General features: G+C 37.7%; 1 protein-coding gene across 1 annotated transcript in view; it reads left to right on the forward strand.

The window, feature by feature from the left end:
• The window catches only part of LOC308193751 (uncharacterized protein), a 182,737-nt gene that overhangs the window by 106,875 nt on the left and 56,626 nt on the right, over positions 1–19,236 (forward strand). Inside the window, exons 6-7 of the mRNA XM_080588773.1 lie at positions 13,717–13,872; positions 14,454–14,614. The gene's annotated coding sequence lies outside the window, so the exon portion shown is untranslated. The remainder of the gene's footprint in view (positions 1–13,716; positions 13,873–14,453; positions 14,615–19,236) is intronic.

Raw genomic sequence — 19,236 nt, forward strand, 5'->3', positions numbered from 1 at the left:
CTCACGATAATGCAGTTTGTACTCCTTGTGCTCAGTGGTCTGCTATGAACCTTATCAATGAGTTATTGAGATACTTAGAACCTATGTATCTCATTGAAGTTGTATGTTAGAAGTACATCCTAAATATCTTATCAAGAAAACCCAATAATAGTTTGTTTTAGGTGGGAAACATACTTTGATTTTATGGGTCCTGAAGTTAGGCCCTGAAATTTACTAGATGTGTTTTAAACTTCAGGTTCTTAGAATCTGTGAAATCAATAAACTTACCAAATCTTTGTATTTTAAGCCACTCACACACAGATATGCATGCAAAATGAATCTACTTCTTATCAAACCAACAGCGGTGCATTATATTCACCTATTTATCTCTGCTGAGACTTTTAGCTCTACAGTAGGGGATTAATCATGTAGGTGAAATATAAAGCCAAATGATTTTTAATACAAATCTGAAGAGAATAGTGAAAATAATAGGAGGCATGAAAAGACTTTCCCATGAAAAGAAGACAGGGAGAAAAAATAGAACTTTTTTTTTTGAGGATGGGTCGGATATAGGTGAAATAGGGTAGGATTCTCCATATTTCATGTGATGTGAGCTCTACAAAGAGTGAGGAATTGCCTCACAGATGTGATAAGTCTGTGGGACTTCCTGTGGTGTACTCAAGAGCTGAAAACCTAGTCATGCACATCTTAACCTTTATCTGAATTTGGAAGTTTATAGCACAGACCTCCACAGCTGTCAAGTCACCTCTTTAGAGGTATTTTTACTTTTAGGACATGATTCTTCTAATCTACTTCAACTGTTGACTTTAGGAAGGTACTATGTTACTACAAGTATGTTTTTCTCTGATCAGTAGGAAGTGTAAACTATCAGAGATGTATATCTACTTCTGGCTAGAAAAAAACCATCCATTACAGCAGATATTCTTGCTTATCATACCAGTGAAGGGAGATATCTTGAATGGCAGTAGTGCTCTTTCTTCCACATTTTAAGAACATTCAGCACCTTACAACCAGTAGAAATTTCCTGGTTGTGATCATTGTGACAGAGCTTTCTGCAACTAGGATGCATTGCTCAGAAACCTTGAAAGACAGGTGTTTCCAAACAGTGTTCAGTCTCAGGTGTGTTTTGTCAGGCTCACTTTGGCACTGGTATGTTTTTCTTTCTTTTGTAAACTCTTAAGGTTTTTCTCATTAAATTGATTGAACTCCTCATCTCAAGCAGGACAATATGAAAGCCCTTAAGTCTTAAAATCCCTGCAAAAAAAAAAAAAAGATATTGCTGGTATTATTAGCTGCAAGTATTTGCTTCTTAGAGCATAAGACATTGCTCATGAACTGCTGAATCCAGAACCATGCTCGTAAATTATAGGCTTGTTAAATTTATATATTCATGCAAGCAAAACCTTGTTGCAGAAAACATTGGCAATCTCAAATCAAAGTGTTTTTTTATTTGTCTTCTGTCAAGAAAATCAATTTTGATCAGACTGCTTATATTTCTACGTTTTCTCTAAAGTATGTAGTAAAATTGTCTTCTCTGAAGTCCTGATCAAATGTCCAAAGTAACACCTAGCTCTGAACATGTCATTTTTACAATCATATTTACAAATTCTTCTATGTTTATGTATTTCCATTTCAAATTGATCATATGTATGGTCATAGTTAAGAATATTTCTTCTTCTTTTTCCATATAGTTAATAGTACATTTGCTACATTTGGGTTTCATATTTCTTTTTCTGTTTTAGACATTGTCTATTTTTAGGCTGATGTACAATATTTTGTTATAGATTTGTTCTCATTTGTTCTCTTTTTCCTTATTTCATTCTCAACATCTAGTACTTTTGCTTTTCATTTTCCTAATGGGCCAGTACTAACATGGGAAAGTCAGTTCTGATCTCTTACATCAGCTTATAAAGCCTCTAGGGATTTACCATGCTGTCTCCATCTTTGACATCTACTTACAGATCTTTCATGAGTGGTCTGAGGATTCTGTGCAAAATTCCTTTCACTTCCAGCATTTTTTTCCTGATCATTTTGTGTAAAATATATAGTGAAGTATTACTTTAGTCTGCTTCTTCATTGCTTAGGCTTTCTGATTTCATACTTAGTTTTATTTTTTTCATTCCATTGCTCCCCCCTCATGTTGTTAACTTCTGTCTTTTTCACTTTGAGCTTCTTTCCCACACTTATCTACATATATGCATTATTTTCTTGTGTTCCTAGAAAACACGTAGAAATTGCTCTCACTGATTTTTTTTTTTTTGTTGCTACTACATGTTTTGGTAATGACAGACTGTCATTAGCTATGTCAGCCTCTGCACTGTTCCTTTAAAACTCCTAATTTTGGGATACAGAGTGATGACCTTTATTTCTGGCTGCAAACATTCTATGCAAATAAGTAGCGTTTTACCACACCTGTGACCTACAGTTCTATACCTAAACCCTGTACCATTCTGCACTTGAACTTTTGGGAACCCCTGACATGCTCTTGTGATGGCATTTTCAGGAGCCTGGAAATAATTAAATATCCAAAGGAAGCCTCCCTGTGGTTCCAGGACCAGCAGCTAATACAAAACAGTGTATTCAAAACAGAGGTTTATTCACTCTAAGGAGCTGCAGTGCAGGGTCCTGGTCTGGTCCCCCTGAGTTGCTTTAACTGTCTCAAAGATTGGGTCTACCTTGCTCCCACAGATGTAACCCTCAGGGCCTTAGATGGCTCTTTGCAAAAGGTACTTTGAGGACTGAATCATCACCATCATCTCAGAAAATGTTTAACTCTTCAGAGTCTACTCAGTTCAGCAGGGCTTTAAGACTTAGGAAATCATCCACATATTTTTTTGACCAGTAATTACATGTTCAGGTATCTTCATATTTATTTGTTTATTTTCCTTAAGATTTCTGGTATTTGGCTAGTGCTGCATCCCCTCATTTCCCTTTTCCATAGCCTCACGCAGAGCGAGATGCACAAAAGTCCTAAAAATGTAGATCTCTCAAATTCTTCACTGTAGGAAGTAGCTTTATGTGCCTAGTTCTTGGCAACAGTAGCTCTGAGAAAAAGTGAAGAGATGGCTTGTGTACATTTTTTTCATGGCAAAAGCAAAGCCTGAGTGCTCTAAATAGAAACCAAGTTACAGAATAATTAGGAAATGGCTATTATAACTCAAATTGTGTGTGTATCTGGTGAGGAAGAATTACAGGGAGTGGGGAGTGCTGTAATTTCTTTGTGCATAAATGCAAAGTGTTTTCAGAAATGCCAATCACTACTGAATTCCTGCTAGTAAGTGATGAATACTAGTGTATTTTTCCTACTGCTAATGCTTTCTTGTACCAGCTGGAACTTAACGTTATGCAATGAATAAAACTTCAGCATGTTCTTAACTTTTTTTTTCCCCCTTTGGTTTAGGCTTAACCCATACTGTATGCTTCCTTTTAGGGGGTAAGAATATTGTGTTCCCCATGTCACATGTTTAGGCTGGTGTAGAAATTCTGGAGAAAAAAAATCTAAAAATTCTACACAATTTTCAATGTGTGTGTTTCTGAGATAAAACAAGAAGCGATTCCTGTTGGTGGCTAGAATTCTGTAAATGTTAAACTATTGTGTCCACAATAAAAGCAACGTTTCTACTGTCCGATTTAATCCTTATACATAGATCTGTTTCTCTTTTTTTCAAGGACTGGGCCTAATACTGTATTCTGGTAATGCATATCAATATCAATTTAAATTTTATTTTCTTAAGTTAAAAACAAAACAAACATAAAAATGTCCTAGTCAGAAAAATAGTTTGCTGTAACTGTTGCATATTTACCTTTATTTCTCTTCTGAATTTTGCAGAATCAAAGCACGTGTTTGTGCTTTGGATCCTTAACAGGTAGTGTTACCATTTTGAACGCCCCATCCAGGCTAGATTCACGAGGTTAAATAAGTAATGTACTGGAAAGTCACACCTGGTGGCTGACAGATTTTCTGACTATTTTTGTAGCAAAGCTGTTTTCTGTGAAGTATTGTTTTATAAATGCCAGCAAACACTTCAATATTTTGAGGAAGATCTGGCATACAGAACATTTAAAGATTGTCAGGGTTAAAGTATGGTGCCTTTCCCATCTATTAGAAGTGTAATGATTTACAAAGGGATGCTAATGCATTTTGTGACAAGAATGACAATTTCTAGTAACAAGGATTTAATAAAAGTGAAGAGACTATCAAAACCTACCCATTTACTACTCTAAAACCACAACTTTCACAGAAAGATAGTCAAAAATTACATATAGCAAAAATATTTATCCATTTGACAGCACAAAATTACTCATTACCTGACTTCTAGAATGCTCAAATTCCCCAAATTGGCTCATGCTGATTCTTTAAAATGCCTGATACCATTGCATACTAACTGGCACAGTTTGTCTCCATACAAACTAATTAAAAGAACAATTTTTTTCTTGCAGATGGGACAAAATAGAAAAAAAATGTTCGTTTTGTTCTCATTTTCTGAATAGCTTAAGTCTGCCTCGAGTAACTTCTCTCATGCAAAAAGGCGGGGAGACCATGTTATTTAATTCTTTAAATATTCCTTTAAAATTATGTGATAATTGTGTTTTTGGCTTAGTGAACGCATTTTGCTGCAGATGACCTCATTTAATCTGATTTTAATACAGATGACCTATTGCCATAACAACCAAGAGTAACCAAATGGTACAAAGACCACAGAAATAGATTTATCCTGAGAGTGTCTCAAGCTGTAGGAAAGCAGTATAATAACAGAAATCTACTGATGGTTTAAAATCCAGAAGCATGAAAAACATCACCTTGTTTATCTTGCTCATGACAGTCTGATATATTACTTTGCCTGCCCTTAAACTCAGTTAGCCTTTACACTGTTCCATTTTGTCTTTTATTAAAATCTATTTCATTAACACGAAATTAAGAATTTTTAATTTTTATACTGAATACTTCAGGGCTATGTCCCATGCAGAAGAAGCCACTCCCACTCTGTGCTCTTGGAAATGATAAAGCTATTTTATTACTGTTTCCATGATGACACTGTGTTATGGAGACAGCCCCTGAGCTGGTGCTAGGAGGCAGGGCTCCCTGTGTTTCCTCTCCTCTCCAACTCCTCTCCATTTTGGGTCATGCTGTGTGCAGGCACGGAGTGGCTGCCCTGACTGAGGGAAGCATCGGCCTCCCACAGGCCTGCAGGCAGTTGTTTGGGCACTACATGGTGGGCAGGTAGAGAAAGGAGACCAAACCCTCTCAGTTTGTGAATGATAGGGAAAGATCAAGTCCCAGAGCAATTAATTTTTGACTGAACGAAGGGAATTTGCTGTTGAAATCTACCCTTCACAAGGAAATGGTCACCAGCAATGCTGATGGGGAGCTCGGAGGCAGTGGGAAGGGCAGGTATGCTGATGTCAGCAGTATGGATGTGTAGGGGAGCAATAAGCATGAAGTCACATCTGAACAGGGGAGACCTGTCCTGCTCTATAACGGCAACTCTCTGTGCCTTTTGGTCATCAGAGCACACGATGATTTCCTTATGGCTGGGCAGTAACTGGCTGGGGGTGGAACTGGGAGAGTGCTCAGGATCGCACCTCTCTCTGTGCTCTGTCCCTTTGGCCTGCCCACTTGCAGGGTGGTGCTTGTGCTTTGCTCTGGTGCCTTACCAGAGGCAGTGCTGGGCCTAGGCCAAAAGAGCTTTTCTTTGGGTAGCTGTTGTTTCCTCAGAGTAAAATCCAGTTGAGGGCTTAGTTCCTTTTCACGGTGAAGTAATATAAGTGTCATCTCTGTGAGAGTTATTTAAATATTCCAGTGTATCCTGTTCTGCTTACAGACAGAATACTGCTGCTTGCTTTCACCAATACATTTGCTGAAATGGGCACTCTGGAAGTGTGAAACAGTGCTTACTGTCAAGTTGAACTCCTGACATTAAATCTCAATTCCAAAACCTTTGCTTTTCTACTTCTAGTGACTGCTGCTTTTCTGTTTGTCATATAATGTTTTCCTGAGACTGTAAAAAATAAGTTGTATGTGGTAGATACACTGAGGCAATAGGCAAAAAAAAATATTCTTACTCCACCATACTATTACAGCGGCTTTCTAGGAGGCCTGGAAATGTGACCCTCTTGCACCTGATTTAAAGCTTCCCCCAATGAGTCTGAGAGGCCCCAGGGGACAGTCAGAAAGTCTGTGACAGACTGATAAAGATTTTAACATCAAACCAACCAAAGAATCTTTTACCTTTTATTTCAATAGCAGCAAATTATGTTATTTGTATCACATCCTTTGAATTCATGTCTCAGGTTACTCCATCTCATACTGGAGTACGTATTGAACTGATTATGTTCATACTAGTCTATGTCAAAAAAAAAAAAAAGCAAAGCCAAAAAAAGTGGATCTTACTGCTGTTGTCAGCTACCTAATAGGATGCTATAGAGAAGATGGAGCTGCTGGACTCTTACTGTAGGTGCACAGGTACAGAAAGAATTGGACACAAGTTGTAACAACAGAAAATCCAGATAGATATTAAATATTTCTTTTGATGTGAAACTGGTCAAATTTTGGAACAGGTTGCCCAGACATGCCGTGGAATCTCACTCCTTGGAGATATTTAAAACTCAAATGGAAAAGTCCCTGAAGAAACTGGTTGAAGAGGAACTGATGTGAATTAGGGATAGGAGTAGATGATCTCCAGAGGTCCCTTCTAGCCTATAACATTCTGTGATTCTAAGAATCACATTCTGTGATTCTAAAAATCACAGAATGCAACAGGATAATGTTTACGGACATATCTGAATAATTCTAAAAAGATGTTACCTAAAATGAGTAAGGAAAATTCATCACAAATGCTTAACCCCTGGGTCTCTCCTAAAACGTACAGATGCAGTTTTCAGAAATGTTCTGGTGTTCTTTCTTGTAGCTACTAAAGCATGTATATGGTCATATGGATTCACTGAGACCATTCTAAAGATGAAAATGGAGGCCCTGGCTTGGGAGTCAGGCTAGTTTATTCAGTGCAGATTTTTCTGCTAGAGTAATCAGAACTACCTTAGTAGTTAGGGTTGCAAATGATTGCACTGATTATTGATTAAATGGGGAACAGCGTAATTACTTCACAGAACATGATTAATTTGATATTAGTGGTTGAAAACCACTACAGATCTGCAGGAGGATGAAAAAGGATGCATTCAATATATGTGGCATATGATTTCTTGGCTGATTAACATTAAGAATTTTTGTGGTACTGAAGCTATACACACACACACACAATTGTAAATAAAGTCATTTGTTTTCATTCCACTGTACACATATATACATATATTTATAAGGAAGATGTTAAAAACATGTGAAAGAAATATAAAGAGGTAGAAGCAAGGGCAGGAGATCTGGAAGGATGGAGGCACTGCCCAAATATGCATGGGGATAGGGTTAGGAAGGCCAAAGCCCGCTTGGAGTTGAATCTAGCAAGGGTTATAGAAGGGCAACAGGAAAGGTATTCTACAGGTTTATCAGCAGCAGAGGAAATATTAGGGAAATGTGGGCCCACTGCTGATTGGATCAGGGGACCTGGTGACAGAATATATGAAAAGGGCTGAGGTACTCAATGTCTTCTCTGCCTTGGTCCTGCCTTCTGGAGTTTCAGGTCTTGAGACCAGTGGGAAAATACAGAGTAAGGAAGATATGCCATCAATGGAGGAAGATCAGGTTATAGAATATCCAAACAGATTGGGCATACATAAATTAATGGGATACACTTACCAGTGTTGACTGAAGTGGTTGATCTCACTGAGAAGCCATTCTAGACTGTTTTTGAAAGATCATGGTGAGAGGTTTCAGAGGGCTGGAAGGGAAATCAAATGTCATCATTCTGTGTGATAAGTGATGGATAACCTGATAAAAGCAGTTGGATAAACTGAGATTCAAATGCTAAATATTTTTAGAGGTAAATTAAGAGATATGATATCAGTTTCTTTAAGTCATGCATTGACTTCTTACTCTTGGCCTCTTACACTTAAATGTGCATTATCTTTCCAAAAGGTCTCCTTTTTTGTTAGGTTTGCTCAAATTACGATTCTAATTATGATACCTGCTAATCTAAGGTAATTCATTTCAGTTGACACTGTATGAGTGTTGATGTACCTTTACTGCCTCATATTTGGTATCTGTGACAAGGTATATATGGTGTGCATGTATGTGTGTGTATATGTACATATATATATGGCACATACCAAACTTTGCCTTTTAAAATTATGTATTTGATTATGTTTTATATTTTTGTTGTATGATCAAAAAAGGGAATGAACTGACACATAAAACACACTGTCTAGCAATCCTTTCCTGCATTAGCTAGGATTATAAGAAATTTATTGTAAGTCAGCAAGTCAATTTGCACTTTGCCTCATGATATGAAAGATAAGGGTAACTATGTATATGTTATGTTTTTCTAGTAACTTAGTTGCTACAGAATTAAGTGGAAGAAAGATTACTGTATTTGTTACCAACTATATGTTGTGTGGCTACTGTAAAGTATATAAATATTTAGAAAACTGTTCTCCTGCTTTGCACCTGGCTGGCTTTCCAATGTGGCTGAAATCTGTCTTAATCATGTGTTTTGATTGTCATAAGACTCTTATTTCTTATCTTCTGCTTGTGGTCTGTCACCTTCAAGAATGCTCTAAGTCTCTCCATTGTATTTCAGTATGCAAGGAAATAATTCAAGTGTAAGCATCATGAGTGGCATATATTTGATCTGATTTTTTATAGATATGTTCAGAACATTGTATTTGCACACAGTATTTGCAAGCTTCAGCAACAGTTATACCAGATAGTCCAGCGAGTACTTTGGGAATCAGTGGAGTCTTAAGCTGAAAATCTCCCAACATCACAAGATTCTCAGTGAAGGGTTCTCATAAGAACAACTGAAAACTTCGCTTTTAACTCTGCGCTTCTTGTATCTTTGGATAGCGGTACTGGGAATCACCATATGCAGTTGCATCTCAGATGACCTTAGAGAGTACGTTATGACAGATTTTATTCCTTCTGCCTTTAAGCATATTTTAGTGTATATTCTAAAATAGCGTTCAGCTCTAGATATCTTTAACGATCTCTTTCAGTACATAAAACTACAAATAGCTTCAACATCTATTCCACGCACTATATAACTACAGTAGAAGAAATCCTAGTTATTTAAAACAACGTAACATTAACATTGAATTTTATTTAGGTGAATTAAGAGAAACTATGAGACTAGGTGATAAAAGAAAAAAAGCATAGACTTTAATGCATACTGTAGTGTCCCCAGGTAGGGAGACTTTCAGGAGCCGACAATTAGGTGTGCAAAGGTGGAAGTAACATTACTTTGGAATGTCAGATTCAGGTGTTCTTGGACAGCATCAGTCTAAACTGATTAAGCTGTGTTTATGATCATAACTTTCTAGAGCTTTTTCAGTGCAATTCTTTTCTTTGCAGATGTCACTGTTGTGTAGATACTTGTTTTAGAAACATAAATTATGCAAATAATAACTCTAGAGATTATCTTTAATCCATGATGAGTGTGATTTTCCAAAATTAATTTCAAGATTCCTGATTATTTATTTATTTATTTATTTATTGGTGAACTGTGAGAACCTGACTCTACTATAACCAAAACATTAAACTGATTTGACTTCAAAACTTAAAGATAAAGCATTATTTAAAGTATGACACAATTTCCCTTTTAGCAGCTGGGGCTTTGCTGTCGTAGAGTGAAGTAAGGAAAAATGATTAAAAATCATGCAATTTAGAGTCAAATATAGTTTTCTGTCCTCAAAGAAAGTGAATGTTGGATCACAAAATTCTCAAGAAATACTGAGTTGAAGTGTGTGGCTTTTCATATGTTGCAAATGCTGGAATCTTTCCCAAGTAGCTCAGGGTGTTTAGGGTGCTGCTGCGCCAGGTTGGAAGAGAGACTTTGAATGTCTCCAGGCTGAGCTTGAGTTTCTGAAGATCACTGTGGCTGCTGTGTTTCATGCTGTGCCTTAGTCCTGAGCTGGGAACCAAGTTGTTTGCCTTTCCTGTGTGGCTGCAGGTTTGGACTTGCCCTAAAGCACAATTCAGATGGCAAAGAAGTATTTAGCAACAGGCCTGGCAGCAGTTTAAGGGCTACACTTTTCAGTTTAAGGTCTGGAATCTTTCCTGGGGCTCAATGTAGATGTTTTAGCATTTGTGAGCATCTGAATTTCAAATGTTACAGTCAGATATGCTATAGGAAATCACATCCCAAGGGCAGATAGAATAACTGCAGTATGAGGCAGTCAGAAGCTAGTATCAGTGTCGGTGATTTTATTTTTATTTTTTTAAATGCTGCTTTGCTACTGTATGTACTGGCACGCGTATGGAAGAAATTTGCTCTGTTATCTACCAGAAGCTCTGAAGTTAGGATAAAGTTCTCTGTCTTTGTCTTCAGTGACTTGAGAATTGTACAGTAACTCTTTAAAACATTAAATATCCATTGTGGTGGTGGGTTGAACCTGGCTGGCAGCTAAACCCCCACACAGCCACTTGCTCGCTCCCAACAGTGGGATGGGGGAGAGAACTCGAGGGGCAAAAGTGAGAAATGCTTGTGGGTTTAGATAAAGACAGTTTATATGGTTTAAAAAAAGAAAGAAAACACCAACCAACTACCTGATGTAAAGGTACTCACTGACCGCTTCCCACCAGCAAACTGATTTAACATCTGTTATATGAGGGAAATTTTTACCAGGAAAAAAATAAGTCCAGGTGATAATGCTCACTGTATTCATGGGTCCTGGCAGAACCGAGCCAATGGCTGGGTACAGAGCTGCTTGGTGCCTGCAGGATGGAGTGATTCTGGACTTGCCCTCTGAACACTGGCAAAAATTTCTTGCTGAAATTGTAAATGCCTATGGGACATTTGGGTTATGGGATGCCTTTGGGTTTAGGAAACAACTGAGGCTGCAATTTTGTTTTTGAGAATGCTTCTCTTTCTTGCTGTGTCCCTGAGTCCCTAACCCCATTATATGCTATGTCTATCTGTGAAAAATACAACTATTTAATGAGTAGCTGTTATGCTGTAAGAAGGGAATTGAAAATACTAAATTATTCACTGAAGAATCTAAGAGCCTTACTAATTCTTAGGTTAAAATCCTTTTCTGATCAGGCATGTTATTAAGCATCTATTGTGGGGTACTGATAAGGTACAAAAAATTACCTTTTTTAAATTACTACATTTTAACCTGTGAATATAGTTAACACCTGGGGACTTCTTCACTTTCTGTGAGGATGACAAAGCCTGCCAGCTGAATGATCGCTGTTGTGAGCTAACTGTGCAGAATTAATGCTTTCAATTTAATTAGGATTTGTTCATTTGAAAAAAAAAAATAAGTGTTCAAGTTCTTACATAGTGGCTCAAACCCAAACACCGCTCTTGTGCTCTGGAAGCTCTCCTGTTCCTCCTTGCTCAGTGAAAAGGCTGATGACCAGGGTTTTAGTCTGTTTGACCCAAGCTGTGATCTTGCAGGAGGATGCTCCCTGCTCCTGATGAAGCCAGCAGAGTAGAAGTTAGTCACACTTACGCAACAGAGTATTTAGGGCTGTAAGTTGTCACCTGTTTCCTAAGGAGAACCAGTTTCTTCCAAGCAGATCCCATCTCAGAATTTGATTTCACAGAAACGTGTAGGAACTTCAAAGCTTTTCATTTGTATGGTAGTTAAGCTTGAGACTTACGTGAGACTGTTGTAAGCAGGTGTAAGTAAAGGTGGTATTGTACTGTATAAGCAAAGGTTGGTCTGAATTTGGAATTTTACCACTTTAATTATAAAGATGAACATATAAAAGTATTTTTCTGGATTATGGAGTTTTTTTCTAATGAAAACTTGATTTAAATCCAAATTGGTTCCTGGGTAATTTCTACTTACCCACTCACATGAACTCAAAAAAGTCTGACAGTCTCATCAGGGGAACGTGAGCATTTACTGTTTCAAAACCAAAATGCCCCCACAATCCCACAGCTGCCGCTCTACATTTCTACTTTGTGCTATTAGCACAAATGAAAACGGAAAAGCAGTCAGTTTTACTGATCAGCTGCCTGTGAGTCTCCGGTCTGGAAATTGTAATGGCTGGGGTGTGGTTGAGATATGACTGGACCCAATGGAGATGGGTTTCAGAAATCCGCTGAGACCCTTCCTTGGCAAGTACAACAGAAAATTAATTTGTAGGGGATAGAGAGAAGTACATTTGGTTCAGTGAAACAGCATTTTAAAGTGAAACTTGAGTTTCAAGTGCAGTTCAACTACACCTGTTTTTTTTTTTTTTTTAAAACCTAAATGTATCATGTCTATACCTAAAAGAATTGTACAGGAATTCTTAAAACAAAAAGAAAACAAACAAAAAGATAAAAGATGAAAACCATGGCAAATGGTAAAGGTTGTTTGTTTACTAAATGACTACACATTAATGAATGCATTTTACTAACCATTAGTACAGTATGTAGGGACATGGTGTGTGTTCACTTGTGTTGTGGGCTGCTCAGCACCCACAGGTGCCTGCCTACCCCACACCCTGAGCAGGATGGTGGAGAAAATAGGAAGGGGAAAAGTGGGAAAACTTATGGGACGAGATAAAGACTGTTTAATAAAGTGAAAGAAAGAGGAATAAAAACAACCAAACAAGAAAACCCAAAGTTAGGCAAAAGCAGTTCCTTACCACTTCCCGTAAACAGACCGATGGCCAGCCCTTGGAAACCCAGCTGTCCCCTACAACCTTCTCCCACTACCCCAATCTTTATTGCTGAGCATGACATTACATGCTACAGTACAATCCCTTCACCAGTTTGGGTCTGCTGTCCTGTCTGTGTCCTCTTCCAACTTCTCGCCCACCCCAGCCTACTTGCTGGGGCAGGGGTGTGTAGTGGAGTGGGGAAAAAGAGAGAGCCTTGAGGCTGTGTAAGCGCTGCTCAGCAACAGACCGAAGAGCAGCGTGTTATCAGCTCTGTCTTAAATCTGTCATAAATCCACAGCACCCTGTGGTCTGCTATGAAGGAAGCCAATTATGTCCCGGACAGACCCATTATAACCTATTGCTACACAGATGCGTTTTTGTGTGTGTGTGCATGAATTAAATATAACTTAAATTAATTGTGTGGGACTACTGGACATTTTGGAATATCTTTTAAAAAAAATTAATGAAAAATTTCACATGTATGAAGCTGTTCCTTTGGAGCTGTAATTACACTTATTTTACTTTCTGTCTGAGGCTAAATGCAATTTTAATTAAAGTATGCTGCATTTGGGGCTCTCAAATATGGAAACCAGAAATGTGGCAGTATATGTATTCATTGAAATGCTCTCACAGGATGGATTGATCTCTGCTTGCACTGGGGTGTCTCTGCAATTTAATTCTGTCTTTGCTAGTTGCATGTTTGCATCTTTTTTCTAACTGTTCTCAGAAAGAAACATTTTGACCTTTTATATCTGTCGACATTTTCGTTTATAGATTTTGCATGATGGGCTCTGAAGAATGTTGTTTTTCTAAAAATCTTTCTCCAAACGATTCCTGAGATATCAACAAAAACATCCAGTATGTTGCCTATTTTTTTAATTATTCTGGTGACTGTTTAAGAAAAGTTGTACTTATTCTTAATTTTTGTTGTTGTTGATCTTTTTAGTCTACTTATGTACACTGTTACATTATGTATACTTATTATAAACCTCTAACGATGATTCTTTTAGATCGACGTGCAGATGCTATTTCCATTCATTGTATAAAAGCTCAGGTGGCAGAGCACCCCACTGGATCTCAGCGCTCCGAACCATTGACAGAGCAAGCCGGGATACTGTCGTGAATGCTGATCCTTATTATTACCAGAGTGAAAAGAAGCTGTAGAGGTAGGTGTGTAAGAAGCATAAGAAGTATTTTACCTGGTAAAAGGGTTCTCAGTTTACTGCCTGATGATCTATCGGTACTCTCCTAAAACCTCATCTTCAAACATCCTTCTCTTGGCAGCCTGTAGAGATGCTATTGTGAGACAGATGAGCTAAAATGCATGCTACTGCTGTTTGTACTGCAGTCCTCCAGATCCCATGCCAATAGCAAAGTAGTACAATATCACAAATTTGTATTGTCACTTTTTCCTCAGGTGGATTTTACTGGCTTGGGGCTGGCTGGGCGTGTGGGTCTGTAATGGTTCTAAGTACAAAAGGGAACAAAAATGAAGGTCAGCTACTCAATGCATAATAGCTGTGGTAGAAACAACTGCTGTCAGGTCACTGGAGCTATACTCACTGTTGTCTACATCTATCTTGAAAATTCAGTTTGAGAGAGATATTCCTACAATGTCCCCTCCCAAAATGTTGCTAGTTTTTAGAAACCAGCTGCCAAGCTATTCATCTCTATTTCATTTGGCAATTTATGTCTAGAACTTAATAGAAGTTTTAGCTAGTGCTTATTCTGCATCTTTTCATTGCAGTTTTGAATAATTAACTGCCACAATGGGATTTTCAATTGTGGATGCTGTTTATATATTTGTGTGCTTTAATGACCAGAAGAAGGTCTCGTTTTCTGAGGTGACTTGGCTGTACTCCAGTAGTGGCTTCCGTGTACAGCACATGTTGAAAATGGCATCAGGAGGTGAGATCTTTTGAGCATTATAATATTTTGTGGGTTCTGCTATGCTGTATTGTAGAAATCTAGTTTAATTTTTAGGCGAGGCTGCCAAATACACTTGGTTCTGAACAAGGTATTGTCCTTTATTAGGGAACTGCAGAATTAAATCCTGAATTTTTATTAGCTATTCTGTTTATGTATTTATGGGCTGAAGTTAAGAAACACTTTGGTGGTTTTAGGTGTGACGGAGAGCTGTGACTGGAAAAGGCATAGCTAAATGCAGATTACATTGAAGGTGAATCTAGAATCACTAAGTGAATCTAGTGAAGAGAATCTGCTTTTTTACTTTGTTGCAGGGTGGTACTAGGCCTGAGGGTTTATAGTTATGTTGATTGTGTGACATGCAGAGCTACAAAACTACACGTTTGCTCTTCAGTTAAAAAAAAAAAAAAAAGAAAAAAAAAGAGAGAGAAAATATATACATAACCAAGGAAGTTAAGCAGTGATCTGGCAAAATAAACTTCTCCTAAAAACCATTGTTCAAACTCTTTTCACTAGAAAAACTAGTGATCCTGCATGAAGATATTTAATATTTATAATTTATAGTTTTGGTGAGACCTTGGATAATGTACTAACTTGGAAAAGCAAAACTGGGAATTGTTGACAATTAAAGCTGATGAATTAAAGCTGAAGAACTGTGATAAATGGCTATCCCATTTTTATTTTTAGTTTAGTTTTGTTTTGCAGTATTCTCATATTTGAACTATGCTGGCCAGTCATGTCTTAACCTGTCTTTTATGTCTTCTGCTATGTTACTTTCCACTCTTTTTATTAGACAGTGTATTAAGGTATATTTAGAACATGTAATTTCAGTGGTTCCTGGTGACATTGTAGATTGGCATGTTGTTACTAGTTATGGCATGTTATTACCAGTTATTTAGACAATTTAGTGACATAAAATTCACCTACAAATAGCTTTGGGAGATGCTCTGCAGATAAGCTGGTAGGTTGATAAATACATGTTGTTGTTGTTAAACGATTGTTTAAAGCATGTTGAAAGAATGTTATAGCAGTAGTGGAATAAAATAAAAACTACTATATATGTATAAATATAAAACTAGCAAAGAGATCACCAGCCTGAACAGATACAGATTTAAAATTATGAACTCTACCAGCTCTACCTTGTAGCTGAAATTTTCATGCACAAATATTTGTATACCTGTTACACATCTTTTCTGTCTGACTAGATGCTAGGGGAGTGACTGCTACATGTGCCCGATATCACTGTCTAAAAACTGTAAGATTGTGACTGAGAGACTGAGCTAATAAAAAACAAAAACAAACAAACAAAAACAAAACAGCCCAACGCCATTAATCTGTCAAGTTCAGCTGACCTATCCCTTTCAATTTCTTCCTGATTAGCCTCAGTACTGTGCTTGACTTAGTTAATTACCTGTTTTGATCATCTACTTGGATTCTTCCCTGTCTTTGATGAACTTTGAGCGTCATCTATATGACATTTGATCATGTGTGTAATTGTCTACCATAGTTCTCTAAGGATTTGGTGTGTTTTATCATAGAGGAAAAATGCTGAGGTATAGACCAGTGGAAGGGCAAGGACTTGGCCACTAGCTTTACTATCCATTCTCTCTTTCACTTGGAAATGTGTAGTTTTCATTCCTCATTCAGAAACAAATGTCTCCCTGGGCTGGATCTCATTTTGCTGCAGCGGAGTGGAGGCTGCTTAGTGTCTGCCTTGTCATGGACCAGCTGTCATGAAGAACCCTTGCTTTCTTTCTGATAAGCAAAGATTTTTTTCTGTTGAAATTGGTGTCCCAGCTTCACTATTCCAGCAATATAAATTAATGGGTAATTTTTGCTGCTTCCTTCCTTCTATACCAAATAATTTATGTAAGCACTGACCAACTTTTAAGACCTGTGCTGCTAGTAAGGAAGAAATGGGATATGAAGTAGAGTAGGGATATTAAATAGTAGAGTAGGGATATGTATCCATTGAACTGTAAAAGCATGCAATGTTGGAAATCAAGCACTGCTCCGCTTCCTCTATGCCCTCAGAGGGAAGAAAAAAAAAGAAGGAAGAAAAAAAAAGAAAACCCAGCATTTATGATATTACACTTTTTGTGCAATAATCTGTAAGGGTTAAACTGAGGTGGGGATTTAATCTGCTGTTTAGCCTAAGTATTGTAATGACTTCATTCTACAGCACTCTACAGCTTCCACTGTAAGGTTTCATTAGTTGGGTTTTTTATTATTATTATTTTTTATTTTTAAAGAAATGGAGAGACAAGGCCATATTAGATTTTGGAAATTGAATTTGGATGAACCCAGATTTCAAAAAGCTATGTATTTAATGCAATTTACAGACTGCCTGTTTGACTGTGAGCCAAAGACACTGTGCTTTGTGGACACTAAACAGAAAGTTGAAAAGGAATCCATGGCCAAATCACTCAGTTCACCTTCAGAGTCTAAGAAAAGATATATGCAGTTCATCAAGATCAAACACTCAACCAACCAAACTTTGAATAATGACAGGAGAAAATGTGTTTATGTTAACTTTTTGGTCTAGTTGCTAAAATGGGCCAAATCAGATTTATTACAGTGTCTTTGCAAAAGCTAATAAATGATGCAGTACTTTTCCTGCCAGATACAGGTTTTAGGATTTCATCTCTAGGCTGCTTTAAAAATAGCGCGTAAGTTGGTAGAAAAGGGTAGGGAGAGTTGAAAGAAAAAAATGTCCATGGCTTTATATAATTCATAATGAATTCAGATATTTAGATCCACGGCATATAGATGTTACTTTCTTTTAGTGAAGAAGAAAAAGGAGCAGTTCTAGAGGAGATGTAATCTTTTTCAGCTGTTTGCTATCAGCTGACAACCAGTCTTGCTCAGGAATTTTGAACGTAAACTCTAGATGTTGGGGCTGAGCACATAGCTAGAAATTGTTTTCGTATCGTGCACTTGTTTGTCTCATCTTCCTTCCTTCACTCTTTTGTAGTTGCCTCATTTTCTCTCTTTTGTTTCTCTTCAGGTTCACTAGTTGCTGGCTGTGTAGGTGTAGTTCTTTATCCCCTTTAAGACTTTTTCCCCGTACAGACATTGTCTGCAATTTTTAATCCCTTTCACCTTTTCGGCAGACTCCTCTTGGCTGCAGCCCTGAGCATTGTGAATGGAACTGTGAGGTGGATATTTTTTCTGATCTCTAGAACTAGAATTCATGCTTGGCATCAGCCAAGAGAGAGATTAATGGTGATAAAGGTCTCTTGGGTCTCCACAGAGCCAAGTCAGACTGTTGACAAGGACATCTGTGGTGTGCACAAGCCTGGGAGCTTGCACTCTCTGAGACAGTGCACACACTGTAGCAATATGGAGAGGAGCTGGAGCATACTCCATAGGAATAAAATCAGAAATCTCTTAAAATTAAGAAGTGCTTGTTGTGCATGTGTGGATTATGTCTAATAACAATTTACCTTAAAGTTGCTTTGAAGTTGCTGATGTCTTATAAGGAGGGATGAAGGCACAAATGTGTCTCCATTCCCTACTTGCAAAATGCCTAGGTTTTCATCCACGCATTAGAAGGCCAAAATCTTCACAGCAATGAAGTTAAAATTAGGCTCAAAATAAGATAATTCTGAGCCTAATTTTAACCCAGTTTCTGAACATAAGAAGGCTTATACTACTACATATTCTTCCTGCTATTTTTCTCATAGGCAACAGGACAGGAGAGGAAGACTCAGTGAAGGTATGGACACAGCCTCACAAAGAAGAGTTCCAAGTCAAGTATTTTTGTTTGAAGGGTAAAAGGTGCTGAAGGTGTAAGAGAATCTCAGAGTGGAAGTAGCGCTCTACATGTCAAATAGCATAAAAATACTCAGTTTATGTTTTCGGGGGCCAATTCAAAATATGTATACTACCCTATTCTTCTGTCTTGCCTCCTTCTTTATCTGACATGTTTTCTTCTGACTTTCACTGAAGATTTGTTTTAATGCTTGTTCTCCTTTATTTAACTTTTTGTCTTTCTCCTCTCTGCATTTTTTTTTTTTGGGCTCTCAAGCTCTTTCAGGATTTATCAAGCCTGGCCCTGTTCCAGTTGGCCCACTCAAGGAGAATGGCTGTTTCTGAAAGCTCATTTGCTACGAGGGGTGGAGTTTGCCAAAGTGCCTATTCAGCTTTAGGGACAAATAGATGGCTTGCTGCCAGTCCTAAATGCGTACTGAAGCAATTGTCCTGGGCAAAGCTAGGGTATTGAGAATCTTCATGATGAGAAAAAAGCCGTACCTTTTGTCATCTTATTGTGCCCTCAATATCCTAATGATCTCAAGTTATAGTTTAGTTAGCAACATAACTTAAAGTCTAAATGAGATGGTTAAGAGGATAGTATTTGATGTAAGAGACTTGTTGCAACCCTGGGGGGGGCGGGGGGGGGGAAGTAAATTATTCCTTCTCCTTGAAAATGCTCTTTGCCTCTGCATATGAGTGAATTAGTGACAAATAAATAATCATGGATTTTTCCTTGAATGGAATTCTCTGAATGTCTCTAGGCATGAATTGCGCTATCACAGCCTTAAGTTACTGGCTCTGCGAATAATAGAAACAGGCAAATAAAATGCTATCACTGTGTGTAACAT

The sequence above is a fragment of the Anser brachyrhynchus genome (genome assembly GCF_964034855.1).
Source record: "Anser brachyrhynchus genome assembly, chromosome: 4".
Classification (NCBI taxonomy): domain Eukaryota; kingdom Metazoa; phylum Chordata; class Aves; order Anseriformes; family Anatidae; genus Anser; species Anser brachyrhynchus.